The following is a 13,389-nucleotide window of genomic DNA, read 5'->3' as shown; positions in this document are numbered from 1 at the left end:
AATGTTTGTGTTGCTATGTTTCATTTATATTGAATTGTTATGATACTGTACAATGACGTCATCCACCCCGGACGTTTCCGCCGTCCTGGTTCGGGGGTGTGACACTCTTCATCAATTGAACTTATCTCTTCGCTTTCACAAACTTCTTCGTTTTGAATTTTTAGTGTAGTGAAGGCAAAGACTTCAAAGATCAGTGGGATCAAGGCTCTTGAATTTGTGGGCTTGAGTTTTACTTTAGGCTTTTCTCTTTTTTGGACTTCTTCTTCCATTAATTTCTCTAATTCTTCAAGTTCACTGTCTTTATCCATATAGAAAACTTCGCTTTGATTCTTAGACTTCTCAAATCCTTCTTCAACTCCGAATGCCATCTCTTCTTTTCCCACTCGCAAAGTAAGATTTGTTTCACAAACATCTACCAAGGCTCTAGCGGTATTGAGTAGTGGGCGTCCAAGTATAATAGGTACATCGTCATCCTCTTGCATGTCTATAACTACAGAATCAATTGGAAAAACAAAATTTCCAATTTTGACCAATAAATCTTCTACTACTCCTGGAGGATAAGTTACCAAACGATTTTCCATGTGGATCTCCATCCTTGAAGTATTCAATTCTAGAGGGTTAAGAAGGTTGAGCTTTTGATAAAAGGAATAGGGAATTGAAATAATGCTAGCTCCAGAATCGGATAAGGCAAATGTTTACGTGGGATTTCCGAATTCAAATGGTATTGTTAGGCGTCCTAGATCTCCCATATTTGTTGGTATGCCATCCTTTATTACCGCTGAGCATTGTTCATTAAGAACCACCTTGGTAGTCTTCCCTAGTTTTTGGCGAGTGTCATGAAGATCTTGAAGAAATTTCGCGTATTCGAGCATTTTTGCTAACGATTCAACAAATGGGGTATTAATTAGAACACCCTTGAATTGCTTGATGAATCTCTTGTGCTTTTGTTCCATTGGATGTTCCCTTGCTCGAGAAAGAAAAGGTAACAGAGGATAATATGGTTTAACAGAAGACGAATTCTTCTATCTAGACCGAGCCCACATCGTGAGCTTCTGTTGCTCATATCGTGAGAACTGGGCATCATCCCTTCCTTTTTATTCGATCTTCATTCTTTTTAGCTATGGATTGAGTTTCTTCGAGACTTCATTATGGATCACTATAGGCTCTGAATGAGGGTCTTATTCAGTGGATATGGCCATGACATGTGGTTGCGGTCTTTGATATGGATTCTTTAGTGGTAACCTTTTGTTAACAAGTGTAGTCAATTGCCCGAGTTCATTCTCGATATTTTTGATGGAAGCTTGATGATTTCTCATGGTAACATCAGTAGTATCGTGTATTTTTTCAGAGGCTTCCATAAACCCATTAGGTATTGACTAAAAGTCCATCTTCTTCTCGGGTGGTGGTTGTTCCTTTTGGTAATAAACTAGTCCAGTTTGCATATATTTTTCTTCTTTTTGTTTCTTGTATTTTTTGTAAGTTAACCACTCCTTCTTCGGTTTTATCCAATCTTTGTGATATTTGTCACCACTTGAGTAGCACACTTGAGCTTTCTAGTTACCGTTCTTATCCAAGTCACAATCTTTCATCAAATGTGACCCATTTCAAGTCTGACAACCCACACGAATGGTATGTATGGATTGATCCATATTCGTCATTCTTCGATCCCTATTCTCTAGTTTTTCCAATGCCATTGCTATGTTCTCGTTTTCACCATACTTACTCCCTTTTCTCCTAGTAGTATCATCATGAACGTTATCGTACTCCTGCGAGTGTTTTGCATATTCTTCAATTAAATCCTTGATCACCGATGGTTCCTTCTTTGGCATTGGTCCTTGAGATCAGTACAATTCGTGTGTCACGTAGTGACAAAATGCCCACCTGCTATTGGGCTCCTGACTCTAGATGTGACTTCATTACTTGCCAAATATTGCGTTAGAAAATAAGGGACATTGCAACAAACTCCCGATGCTGTGATGCTCCACATAAAAAAATTGAACTCATAACTTTGTCACCATGTCTTTTATGGTTGACTGAAAATGTCACAAGGTGGTAGATGAGACGATGGTTAGGAGACTGAATTTGGCTCTCTTGTGATACCCCAAAATGAAATCTTCCATTATCTATTGTGTAGTTGTTTAACATTTCACGTGGGAGATCATCAATAAATTCAAGGTAAGATCGGTACCCTTGATGCATGTTTTGAGACTTCTTTATAGGTCTTTGTAGGCTCTGAATGAGGGTCTTTTTCAGTGGATATGGCCATGACGTGTGGTTGCGGTCTTCTGTCAGGATTCTTTTGTGGTAACCTTTCATTAACAAGTGTAGTCAATTGCCCAAGTTGAGTCTCGATATTTTTGATGGAAGCTTGATGATTTCTCATGGTAACATCAGTAGCATCATGTCTTTTTTCAAAGGCTTCCATAAACCTATTAAGCATTGAATCAATCTCCATCTTCTTCTCGGGTGGTGGTTGTTCGTTTTGGTAATAAACTCGTCCGGTTTTCCTATATTTTTCTTCTTTTTGTTTCTTGTATTCGTCGTAAGGCAACCACTCCTACTTCGGTTTTCTCTAATCTTCGTCATATTTGTCACCACTTGAGTAGCACACTTGAGCTTTTCGGTTACCTTTCTCGTCCAAGTCACAATATTTTGTTAAATGTGGCCCATTGCAATTCTCACAACCCACACGTATGGCATGTATGGATTGATCTATCTTTGTCATTCTTCGATTCATATTCTTTAGTTTTACCAATACTACGACCATGTTCTCGTTATCACTATACTTACTCCCATTGCTCCTAGTAGTATCATCATGAGAGTTATACTACTCCCGCGAGTGTTTTGCAAAATTTTCAATTATAGCCTTGATCACTGCTGGTTCCTTCTTTGGCATTGGTCCTTGAGAATCAAGAACTTACCTTGTGGTCACATTTACCCCATTATAAAAAATAGAAACCTCTTGTTGAACGTTTAAATCATGTTGTAGGCAATTTCTTAAGAATCCCTTATATCTTTCCCAAGCTTCATATAAGGCCTCTTCACTTTCTTGTTGGAAGCTAGCTAACTTTTTTTAATTGAGTATAACTATCTTTGATGGAGGGTAAATTGTCCAATGAAGGCTTCACGAAGGTTGGTCCAAGTTCTTATTGTTCCCGACTCAAATGACTTCAACCATATTTTTGCATCCCTAGTAAATATCACTGGAAGCATCCAAAGGAGTACCACATCTCTTGAAACATTTGGCACATGGAAGTAGTTGGCTATGTCTGGCACCTCATCAATGTGCTTGAGAGAGTCTTCATAGTCATTTACAGAAAATGGAATGTCCTTGAGCATCAAAAGAATATGTCCCTTGAGCTCAAAGTTTGTCGCAGTCGGAATTTCTGGTGGTACAAGCCCTGGTCCATTATCCTCACGGATCCGCTTCTTGTAATCTTCCATAGACATTCTGGTGATGTCCGCCATTTCTTCTCCTTTGATTTTGATGTCCTCGTCTGTACCACTCTATGTTCCTGCCTCGTAACCAATGTCCTTCTTTTCATGTGTCTTCTCGATACTTTCGAAACCCTTGTCTTTTTGAAAACTGCTACTTGATTTGTCAATCTTTTTAAATTTCTTCTTGTGAAAAGCGGATTTTGGATCTTTGAGTGGTGGTATGATAGGAAACTGAGATCCCTGGTCATAAATCGCTGAAATAAAAAAAAACGCTTAAAAAAACTAGAAAGAAAATAAACGAAAAGTTAAAAAGTACTAAACTTACACAATGAGAACTGTGCAAACAGAAAAAAATCAAAATTTTGTAGAAATTAACATTTTGCGGTTTTTACCCCCACAAAAAGGATTGATTAACCTAAAGCAATTAAATTAAAAACCGAAATAGTCGTTCCCCGGTAACGGCGCTAAAAACCTGATGTGTAATTTATATACTACCCACTTTTAAATTTACAATTGTAACATACTTAACTAACCAATTGCACTTAGGCAGTGTACCTAGTAAAATTTATAGAATACTATAAGTAAGATGGGCATCAAACTTAGGGAATGGATTTAGCTAATAAAATAATTACTAAAAATAATCTAAAACAATAAGTAAAGAGAGGTTTTATCTGATTTTGCAAGTTCAGATTAACTTAAAATTCCACAGTCAACTAAAAATGATTGTAAACAAGATTAATAAGATACTTCCGTTTAGCTTCAAATCCCCCTTTTTCCTATGTGTAGTTTCTAAGTATGGATTTATTCAGTTGGTTTCCAATTTATATGTAATTAGCACTCTTGATCCGATCTCCTGATATTTTCATCAATTCATGAACTACTATGTAATGATCATACACAAGCAAACACATAATTGATTATTAATGATAATTGGGCTATGTAAGATATATATATCTAGATAATTATTTATGATCTTGACAAATTCCAAACACAATTTTGATCAAATTAATGTTCTCTAACATAGTTAAATTTTTAACCTTTATTGCTTAATCTAAGATGTGATTAATCCTAGCTCTAGCAATTTAATGATCATAAACTACTAGGTAAACAAGTTCATGCAATTAAATGGTCATTAAACTACACTTAACTTGAATCAAAGCAACAAAGATGCAAACTTTAACATACTACGTAATGATAATCAAACACATGCATTTACCAACATCATAAATTCCAAATATAAGCAAGAAACTAACACACAGTACTAGGGTTCATATACACTAAACAAAAGCTTAATTATTAGCTACTCATAGCAAAAAATAAGCACACAAAAACATAAGAATTAGAGATGGTTAATCTAATGCAAACCGAATGTGATGTGCAATCTTCAAATCTTCAATCTCCAATCGTTCTCTCTATCAAAAGGTTGTTTTTCGTAGATCTATGGCCTCTAAAATTGACCATCTCTCCAGAAAATCCAATCCGAACTCCTAAAATCGATTCTGTGAAGGAATATTTATAGCTTCCAAAAATTGTATCTCACGTCGTGAGAATTAAGGCCTCACGTCGTGAGATAAGTATAATCCGTGTTTGACAAGGAAACTGCATTTCACGTAGTTATCTTCTAAAATATTCATTCTCACGTCATGAGCAGTAATGGATAATGCCGTGAGATTGTATGTGATTCAATCTTCTCTTGTTTGAAGCTCCATTAAGCTCCCAACTCAGCTCCATTCCTGCCAAGTTCTAGCTTTTGTTGGTTTTGGCCCTTTTCCTTCAAGAATGTCTTATTTGGTTGCAAAATGTAATTCAACTCAATAAGTATCAAATATCTTTTCTTTTAACCGATTCTTAGCTTAAAATGTATCAAAATAATTCCTAAATATATGTATAAATATGGAAATATCAGGAGAGTATTGTCATCATGATATACCAGGCATAACAATTATGCTATCACTAGATTTGAGACGTATTCATAAATCAGTTGGACTTCTAGAAATCAATACCTTTTAACTTTCTCATGGTAGTGAAAATTCCTATTTCTTGATTTCTTTATAAAGCCCCTAATTAGGCTTCTTAATATTATGCACTTATTCCGGATAGTGTATGTGTTCAAAGTCTTTAAAGATGTGATAAACATATCTCCTGAAAGTCTAAACAATTCATTGTCATTCCTCACAATTCAAAATATGTAGAAGGATGTCGTAATCATATTGTGAATTTGAGAATGCAATTATTATAACCAATATCCATATTGATATTTATCATATGTTTAAAATCTATTAGCGAAATTATTTCCTCATAATCATTTTCATGAGTTAGAGCGAAACCTTTTGCCACCTAGATTTAAAGGTGCACTCGTTCCCATCCATATGGATCTGTCATTTCCAACCTATAGTTTTAAGATAATGTTTACGAAAAAAAATCACATTTAGTTTTCCTTCATGGACTAAACTCGACTATTAAATTTCTTTCCTTCTGGCTGCACAAGAGCTCAACAATGCTTCCATGTTGTTAGTAGCTCACCCATATTGATCAAGGTACTTTCATTAACCAATGTGCTTAGCCTTTCATAGTTAAATGAAGAACATAGAACCCATAAGCGTTGAAAAATCAACTGGAAGTGCACATAAGTAAGTATATGTCACTTAAACACAACATATTTTCAACCTTTGGTCGTGTGCTAGTGATAACTAAAAGGATTATTGTCACTTGTCTCTTGTAAGATCAAGATCAACATGACTCCCACTAACTTCTTGACATGCAAGTTTTTCTCTCATGGAACATTCCTTGACGAGCTAAAACAAACATTCAAAATGTCGTTTGGAAACAATTCATAGAATAGGACTCATTTTATCTTTTGTTTCTCAATCAACAAATAAAATCAAAACTCTAATTCTAAATATGCTAGAATAAGAAAACATAATTACTCCACATATTACGAGGTGTTATAATCCTTCTTAGTTTGAATTTAGTTTCAAGATACGACTCGTAGTTACTATAGCATGGCTCTAGAACTATATTTTGGAATGAAGCATGACTCATCTATGATCGAACATTTCCAACAATGTTCAATTCCCTTTTTAGTTATCAGGGGCGGAGGATGTGTAGGACCAGGAGGGGCTGTGCCCCCCCCCCCCCCCCCTAATATTTGGGCTAGAAATAGGAATATAACTTCAGAATTATTAATTATAGGCCTTTTAGTGTGAAAATTGGGCTGTGGACCCTCCCGATTTCACAAGTGACTAGGTAATCCGATTTCTCCAATTTCTCCAAGGTGACAAGTCAAAATTGATTCCATCATTTGCATCTTACCCATCGCCGCTACCTCAGTATCATACCCATCATCACCAACGCAATCCGCAGAAGCTGACACCGATCACAGGATGACCAAAAACCAGGTATGGAATCCTGTTCTTTCTTGTTTCTTCTATTCTCCTGTTCAGTTGTTGTTCTCTTGTTCGGATTCATCTCCTCTTGGAAATTGGAATTAGGTTTTAGGAATTTGAATTTACAAATCTCAATTCTCAATTCCTGAGTTATTTTCTGTTTTTTTAAGTTAGCTGTGAAGTTGATTTGATGATTTGTTTAGCTCTTGAAGCTGTCAATTAAGGCCTGGAAAGTAAGACAAGGGACACGAACATAATTTTATTTATTTATGTCTTCTAGAACATAAAACAACCATGTTTCTTAGATGAGTTATTGTTACAGAACTGAAAACAACCAATTAGGATTTACAAAACTGAAAATCTTTTTGATTTGGTTATGCTAATCTGCTTCAAACGAGAACAAGACCCATCACAATGTTGATGGTTAGTTTGTTACAAATTTTAGATGAGTTATTGTTTCACTTATACTCTATTTTACACATTGTTATATTAGTTATTGTAGATTTTTGTTATTGTTGCTCTAGAATAAGTTGATGAGTGATTTGTCAAATTTTTTTTTATTGAATCAATTGTTCCTTCATTTTGATTTTTATAGATACAATCGTGGGAAAGATCAAAACATTAGATTATTTTTACAAAAGAAATGTTGATGATGAAGAAACTCACAATGAAAGTGAAGAGAGTAAATGTCACAAAGCTTCAACAAGTGAGTTGTAATTCCTTTTCCAAGTATTTTTGGTGTTTATTTGTTGAAAACAATTTGGTTTTAGTTATTTATTTATTTATTTATTTTGGTTAAGAACGTTAATTTTAGTTTATAATATTTTCTGCCCCCCAAATTAATTGTTCATGCTCCGCCACTGTTAGTTATACAATTGAACTAAGATGTTCTTGGAGGATTAATTATGATACAATTCCACAATTACTAAGATGATCATAAAACATGATACTAAAGCACTCTCCTTTTTTTTGGATTGGAGAATCTTTTATCTTTTCGCTTAATTGATTCTTCTATTCATTCTAGTACCCTTTGAATCTTTTCAAAGTATAAGAATTCTGTTTAATCTTATAAACACAATCATATTTACCGAAACATCAATAAATCGTGATGAATAGAGTTATCGTCTCTTGTATGGATCTGAAGAGTCCATATCAATATGTACTAGATCCATTAGTCATACACTTGCCTCACATAAGCGTGTGAACAATGAATTAAGTCATAATTTTCCAATGAACAAGATTCTCATATATTATACAATTCAAATTGTAAGACACCAAGTATTTGTCCAGTTGGTGATGAGATTTATTTTTATTTGGTCAATTATGACAATACCATAAGAGATATAATAAGAATCAAATCCACGATTAATATTGCTATTATTAGAAACATAACTAACATTTTCATTAATGCTATTGCAAGGAAATAAGATAAGGCAACTAAGCAAACCAAAAACTCGATTTTATTGAAATAAAATGAAAACTGGAACTTGTATATACAAATGCATGAAATGAAAAACTATGTTTCTAAACATCTCTGAAGAGTAATAATAATCTATTTAATTATCTTAACTTCCTAGTTATAGCTACAAATTCTGACCATCGAACCATGTAACCAAATTCCATTTCCCATGATCAGATTTAGCTCACTTCACTTAAACTACCTTTTATCTTTTAGATCCTACAATACCATCAAAAGGTGATCATCATATTATGTATAAGGAGTCTAAGGAATAAGAACTTATGGAATTAGATAATGGATGTACTTTAAGTAGAGTCATACGAATTGACTTTACCATTTTCAAGATCTTCCAGGTAGTTTGGGCAGCTTCACTTCCAATGTACCTTCAAATGGAAGTAGAAACAAATGGAATAATTGGGGTCAACATTGGGAACAATATCAGAAAGAGCCTTTCTATTTACCATATGATTAAATGGTTTGATCTTGGCCTCGATTGCTAAGAGAAATCTTACCGTGATTTCCATTTTCAACATCCAATAAACTCTTGGAATTAGATCCTTTAAGCATTTTTGCTTCAGTTGTACTCTTAAGCATCTATGCTTCTACAATTATCAACATCTCAACCAAATTAGTTAGGGTCACATCAATATTCCTCATATGAAAGTTCTTAATGAACTAACCATATGATTCAGGAAGAGAATGAAGAAACAAATCAATGGCTTGCTCCGTTGGGAATATGATACCCATCCTTTCCAACCTGTCAATGTACGACTTCATTTTCAGAACGTACCCACACAAAAAAGTTCCATATTCATGTTTACATGCCAATAGGGCTTGAGTAGTTTCATATCTTTCAACTTGAGGAAAACGTGACATTGGGAGAGTCACAAGAGGAGAAGGTGGAAGAGTTAAATAGAGACGATGTCTAATTCCACCATTTCCTAAGGAAGGGAATACATTTTCACCTTGACTTGAAAGTAGAATACCATTTCAAGAAGGGCGAGGAAAACCATTTCCATAAGAACGAGGAAGACCATTATTGTCTTGATTTGACATCTAAAATTTTAGGAGAATAGAGAATTCAAGTTAGTTGATTTTAATCCTTAATTATTAACCCAAAACTAAAAATAAGGCTAGGATCCATATTTTCGATTCGAACTTTGAAGAGGGATGTCATAATCACATTTAGATATATTTTAGGTAGATAAGGCTTTTACCAATTTCAATCTTATGAAACTCCTAGTTCTTTTGAGATTCACTAAATCTTATCAATGAAATGTTTAATCTCGGATTATGCTCTCACCTTTTGTGATTTGGATGCCTAGGATCACAAATGAGATGTGAATAACCATGCAAACATGTTTGACAACCTCGAGGTCATTTATCATCTCAAATTGATGCACCGTTAACCACACACGTTCCATCAATAATGATAATTTTTGATTTATCCATCACCTCAACTTTATAGCCCGAAATTAGCGTGTTTGTTAGCCACACATGCTCCACTAACGGCATATAAAGAGTGATGTGCGTTTTCATGGATTAGCATATATTTCTCATTTTCACTAAAGTAACTAGAGCGGGATTTATAAAATATTTAGTTATTTATAGTATCATACTTTTAGAGGTTATGTCCTATCAAAGTCGTTCAGCTAACGACACTCCACCATACAAAGGAGCAGTGGGTGATAGTGGACACCCAATGACGATCATTTTATAGGTCTTTTCCTTATACCCACTTAGAGTATTGCTTCGTGAATGAGGCATACTATTGATTTGGCTGACTCATCTTATACATATAATATATTAAACCTTTAATGATATAGTATAAAGTGAATTTTAAAACATTTTCAAAATACTTTAAAATTAATTATCTAAATTAATCGATTAATTACTTTATCATTTAGTAATTTAAAGTTAGTTATGTTAGTCAATTAATTAGTTAATCATTTAAACCTATCATGAATTTATATTTACCTTTTAGTCAATCTTATAATTAAATTTGTTATTAAATCCATAAGGATAATTTATTTAATTAATCTTCTAATTAAATATTATTTTTCGAAGATTATCTCATAATATTTAGGGTTTCTATTTAAATTATCTAAGGCATTCAAAAATCGGATTTTGACAGATTTAAAATTAGATGATTACCAAAATTAACCAAACAAAGCAGATTAGGCAGTAAAATCCCGAAAATCGGTTTTAGGCTAATGCCATGTCGTGCAATTCGAAATTTTTTGTTTTGTTTAGTTCATCTCATATACAACCAATCTTAGAAAAACCTGGCTTTGATACCACTTATGGGTTTTATAGATTACAAGAACTATGCGTTTGAAGAATTTCACTTAACAATTAAGGGAACATGCAACCTAAAGGAATAATATCATACACTTTGAATGCAACATACTATTGTTAGGGGCAGGATCCTTGACTCATATTCAAGATCCTTAAATATTCCTAAAGCCTCATGATCCTTAAACATATGCTAGGATCCTGACTATTACCACTAATATTTATAACACTTGTAACAGTTATATTTTCTTTATTTTTCTCACATGTGCAAAACAAGTCAACACAAGACTCATTCTCAACAGAGAGTCATCTCAATCAGTCAAAAGATCCATAATACCAAGTCAAATAACATTCATACGATGATTCTGGAGGATCCCATAGTTATCGAACTTCTTTTTGTTAGCATTAGACTATAAATAACACATGTAACTAGAACACTAAGTGTTTTGGTCAAAAAATGAACAATCAATAATCAGCCAAATTGTATGAGAGGTTGTGATGTTCAGGATAAAGAAAGTATAAGATGCTAATCAAAGTGACACAAGTGATTTACAAGGAAAGCCCTTGATCCTTGTTAGGATCTCTGACATAAAACCTTGGGAGGTGACAATGATCACATGCCTTGATGATTTTATTGATCGAAGAAGTTGATTACAAAGAAATATAAAGAATGTAAATACAAGTATCGTTAGTAAGCTTAGCGTCATGTGTAGTGTGATGAATACACGTGTTTTATTATAGTCTTAAGCTAATAACAAGAAGTCCTAAAATTTCAGGATCCTCCGAGATCAACTTATAGATGTTATTTGACTTGGTCCTCTAGGTCTTTTTCATGGTCACTATGACTATTCGTTGATAATAAGTCTTTGGCTGCCTATTTCTGCACATGTGACAAAAATAAAGAAGCATATAACCGTTATAAATGTTAGGAGAATAAATGATAATAATCAGGATCCTAAAGTATGTTTAAGGATCCTGAGGTTTAAGGATCGTGAATGTAATTACGGGATCATGGCCCTAACAACCCCAAATTATTCCTCCGAAATGTTTTGAAGTTAGTTTGCCAATATTTAAAGGGATAATTTAAAAGGCGTAAAAGTGATATGGGATTTGATTTTTAAACTCTAACAGATAGAATTTATCCATTCAATAACCATCATTAACCTGTCAAATTGAACTTTCTCTATCTTCTTCCATCAACATAAATAGAAGCAATCAATTAGGGCTATTCTTCCCCGTGTCTTTTAGCTTTCATCCAAGGGTTTACCAGTCATCTTGGAAGGTATACTTCTTACTTTTTCTCCTTAGTTTTCTTTTCACCGATCATGGGCAAGAAAATGACCCTTTCTCTTAAGAACATCCTCGCTCCTCCTGAGGATGATTTCATCGACCAAAATATCATGTCGTATGATGATATCTGTTCTTTTGATGAGGATGATATCGAGTCATTGAAATCGGCCGTCGCTTTCTCCAATGATGCTGTTTTTAAAACTTTCAACCCGAAGTATCAACCTAATTTTGTTTCCTCCTCTTGGGCATGATTCCCTGAATATCCCTTTACTTTGGGTTTGAAGTACTCCTTTTCTGGAATTATCTCCAAGTTCTTTGAAGTCACTAAAATATCCTACATCCAAGCCATGCCTATTGTTTGGAGGATCTTGTTCTGGATCGACAAACTGAACCGCTCCAAAGATCTAAACATAGGTATAACTAAGTTGGCTCATGTATATGATCTTACTAGCTTTGGAAGTTCTCATTTTCTTCTCATACTCAAATCCCACAAGTCCCTCTCTCTCTGAAAACAAAATAAAACGACGACGCTTGGAAGGAAATTTTTTTTGGTAAGACGTGATTCGATCCTTGGTGGGGATTCCCTACCGAAGACCTGGGTTAAAAAGGGTAGGCATAATTTATTCTTGTACTGATGATCCAGGAATTCACATTTCATTATTTTGTTTGATGTTTTGCAGCTTTCAAGTTTTAGGAGCTCATTCCCATTGCAGAGGATATCAAAGAGAAAATAGAGAAGTTACTAAGTTGTTTCTATTGATGATAGGTATTTCAAATTTGATTGTTCCAGTCTCCAAGAAGGTTCTTCCACCACTTCTTTAATAGCTACCAGTAAGAATTCTTATTATGTTCATAATGATTTAGAATCGACAAGGATCCTGAAGTAATAAGGATCTTTCGTAATGTATAGGATCTAAGGTTACCCGCTCCAATGCATGATTTGGTTTGTCTGATCTCGAAGACGATATGTCCAATGGCTTGATTGTAGTCAAGAAGGAAAGACTGCATTCCCTCTTCCTCTCAAGAAATCTCATATTGATCTTACTATGAAGACCCCACGCTCTCAAAAGAGGAAGACCTCAGAAGCCACATATTTGAATCTGGAGAATCTCGGAGTCGAAGAGGCGCTTCAAAACTTGTTTTCCTTTTCCCAAGCCGTAAGTATTTGTGTGATTTTAGTTTATGTCTCATACTTTCTTTTACTGACGCCACGCCCGTTTCAGGTTTCCGATCATGGCTCCTAGTCTGTAGCCGATCTAAGGATCCGGGCTGAGGGGACTGTGCGAGCCCTAAAGGAGCAGGGGAAGGAGTGGAAGGCGACCAATGAAGACCTTCTCAGGAGGGTAGAGCTGCTGAGCATGGATTGTAACAACGTAATTTTTCAACCAAAATTTTCATTTTTAACACAATAAAATCTTGTAACATAATTCTCAAAACACATATTTCTTAAGTGTCAATAAAAGTAAACACAATCCCAGAATCATAAAAACAATCTCCTGCCGGTGTGTACAATCATGCCGC

At 34.6% G+C, this 13,389-nt stretch overlaps 1 non-coding gene across 1 annotated transcript; it reads left to right on the top strand.

Moving 5' to 3' along the window:
- The first annotated feature begins 2,975 nt into the window (after positions 1–2,975).
- Positions 2,976–3,085, top strand: LOC145077508 (small nucleolar RNA R71). Its single transcript, XR_013693251.1, has one exon. It is a non-coding gene; the product is annotated as a small nucleolar RNA R71 (small nucleolar RNA).
- The last annotated feature ends 10,304 nt before the right edge of the window (positions 3,086–13,389 follow it).

Source organism: Lactuca serriola, chromosome 9 (genome assembly GCF_051521515.1).
Source record: "Lactuca serriola cultivar US96UC23 chromosome 9, Lser_US96UC23_V15, whole genome shotgun sequence".
Taxonomy (NCBI): domain Eukaryota; kingdom Viridiplantae; phylum Streptophyta; class Magnoliopsida; order Asterales; family Asteraceae; genus Lactuca; species Lactuca serriola.
Note: the sequence above shows the minus strand (reverse complement) of the source record. Positions and strands in the feature narration are given on the sequence as shown.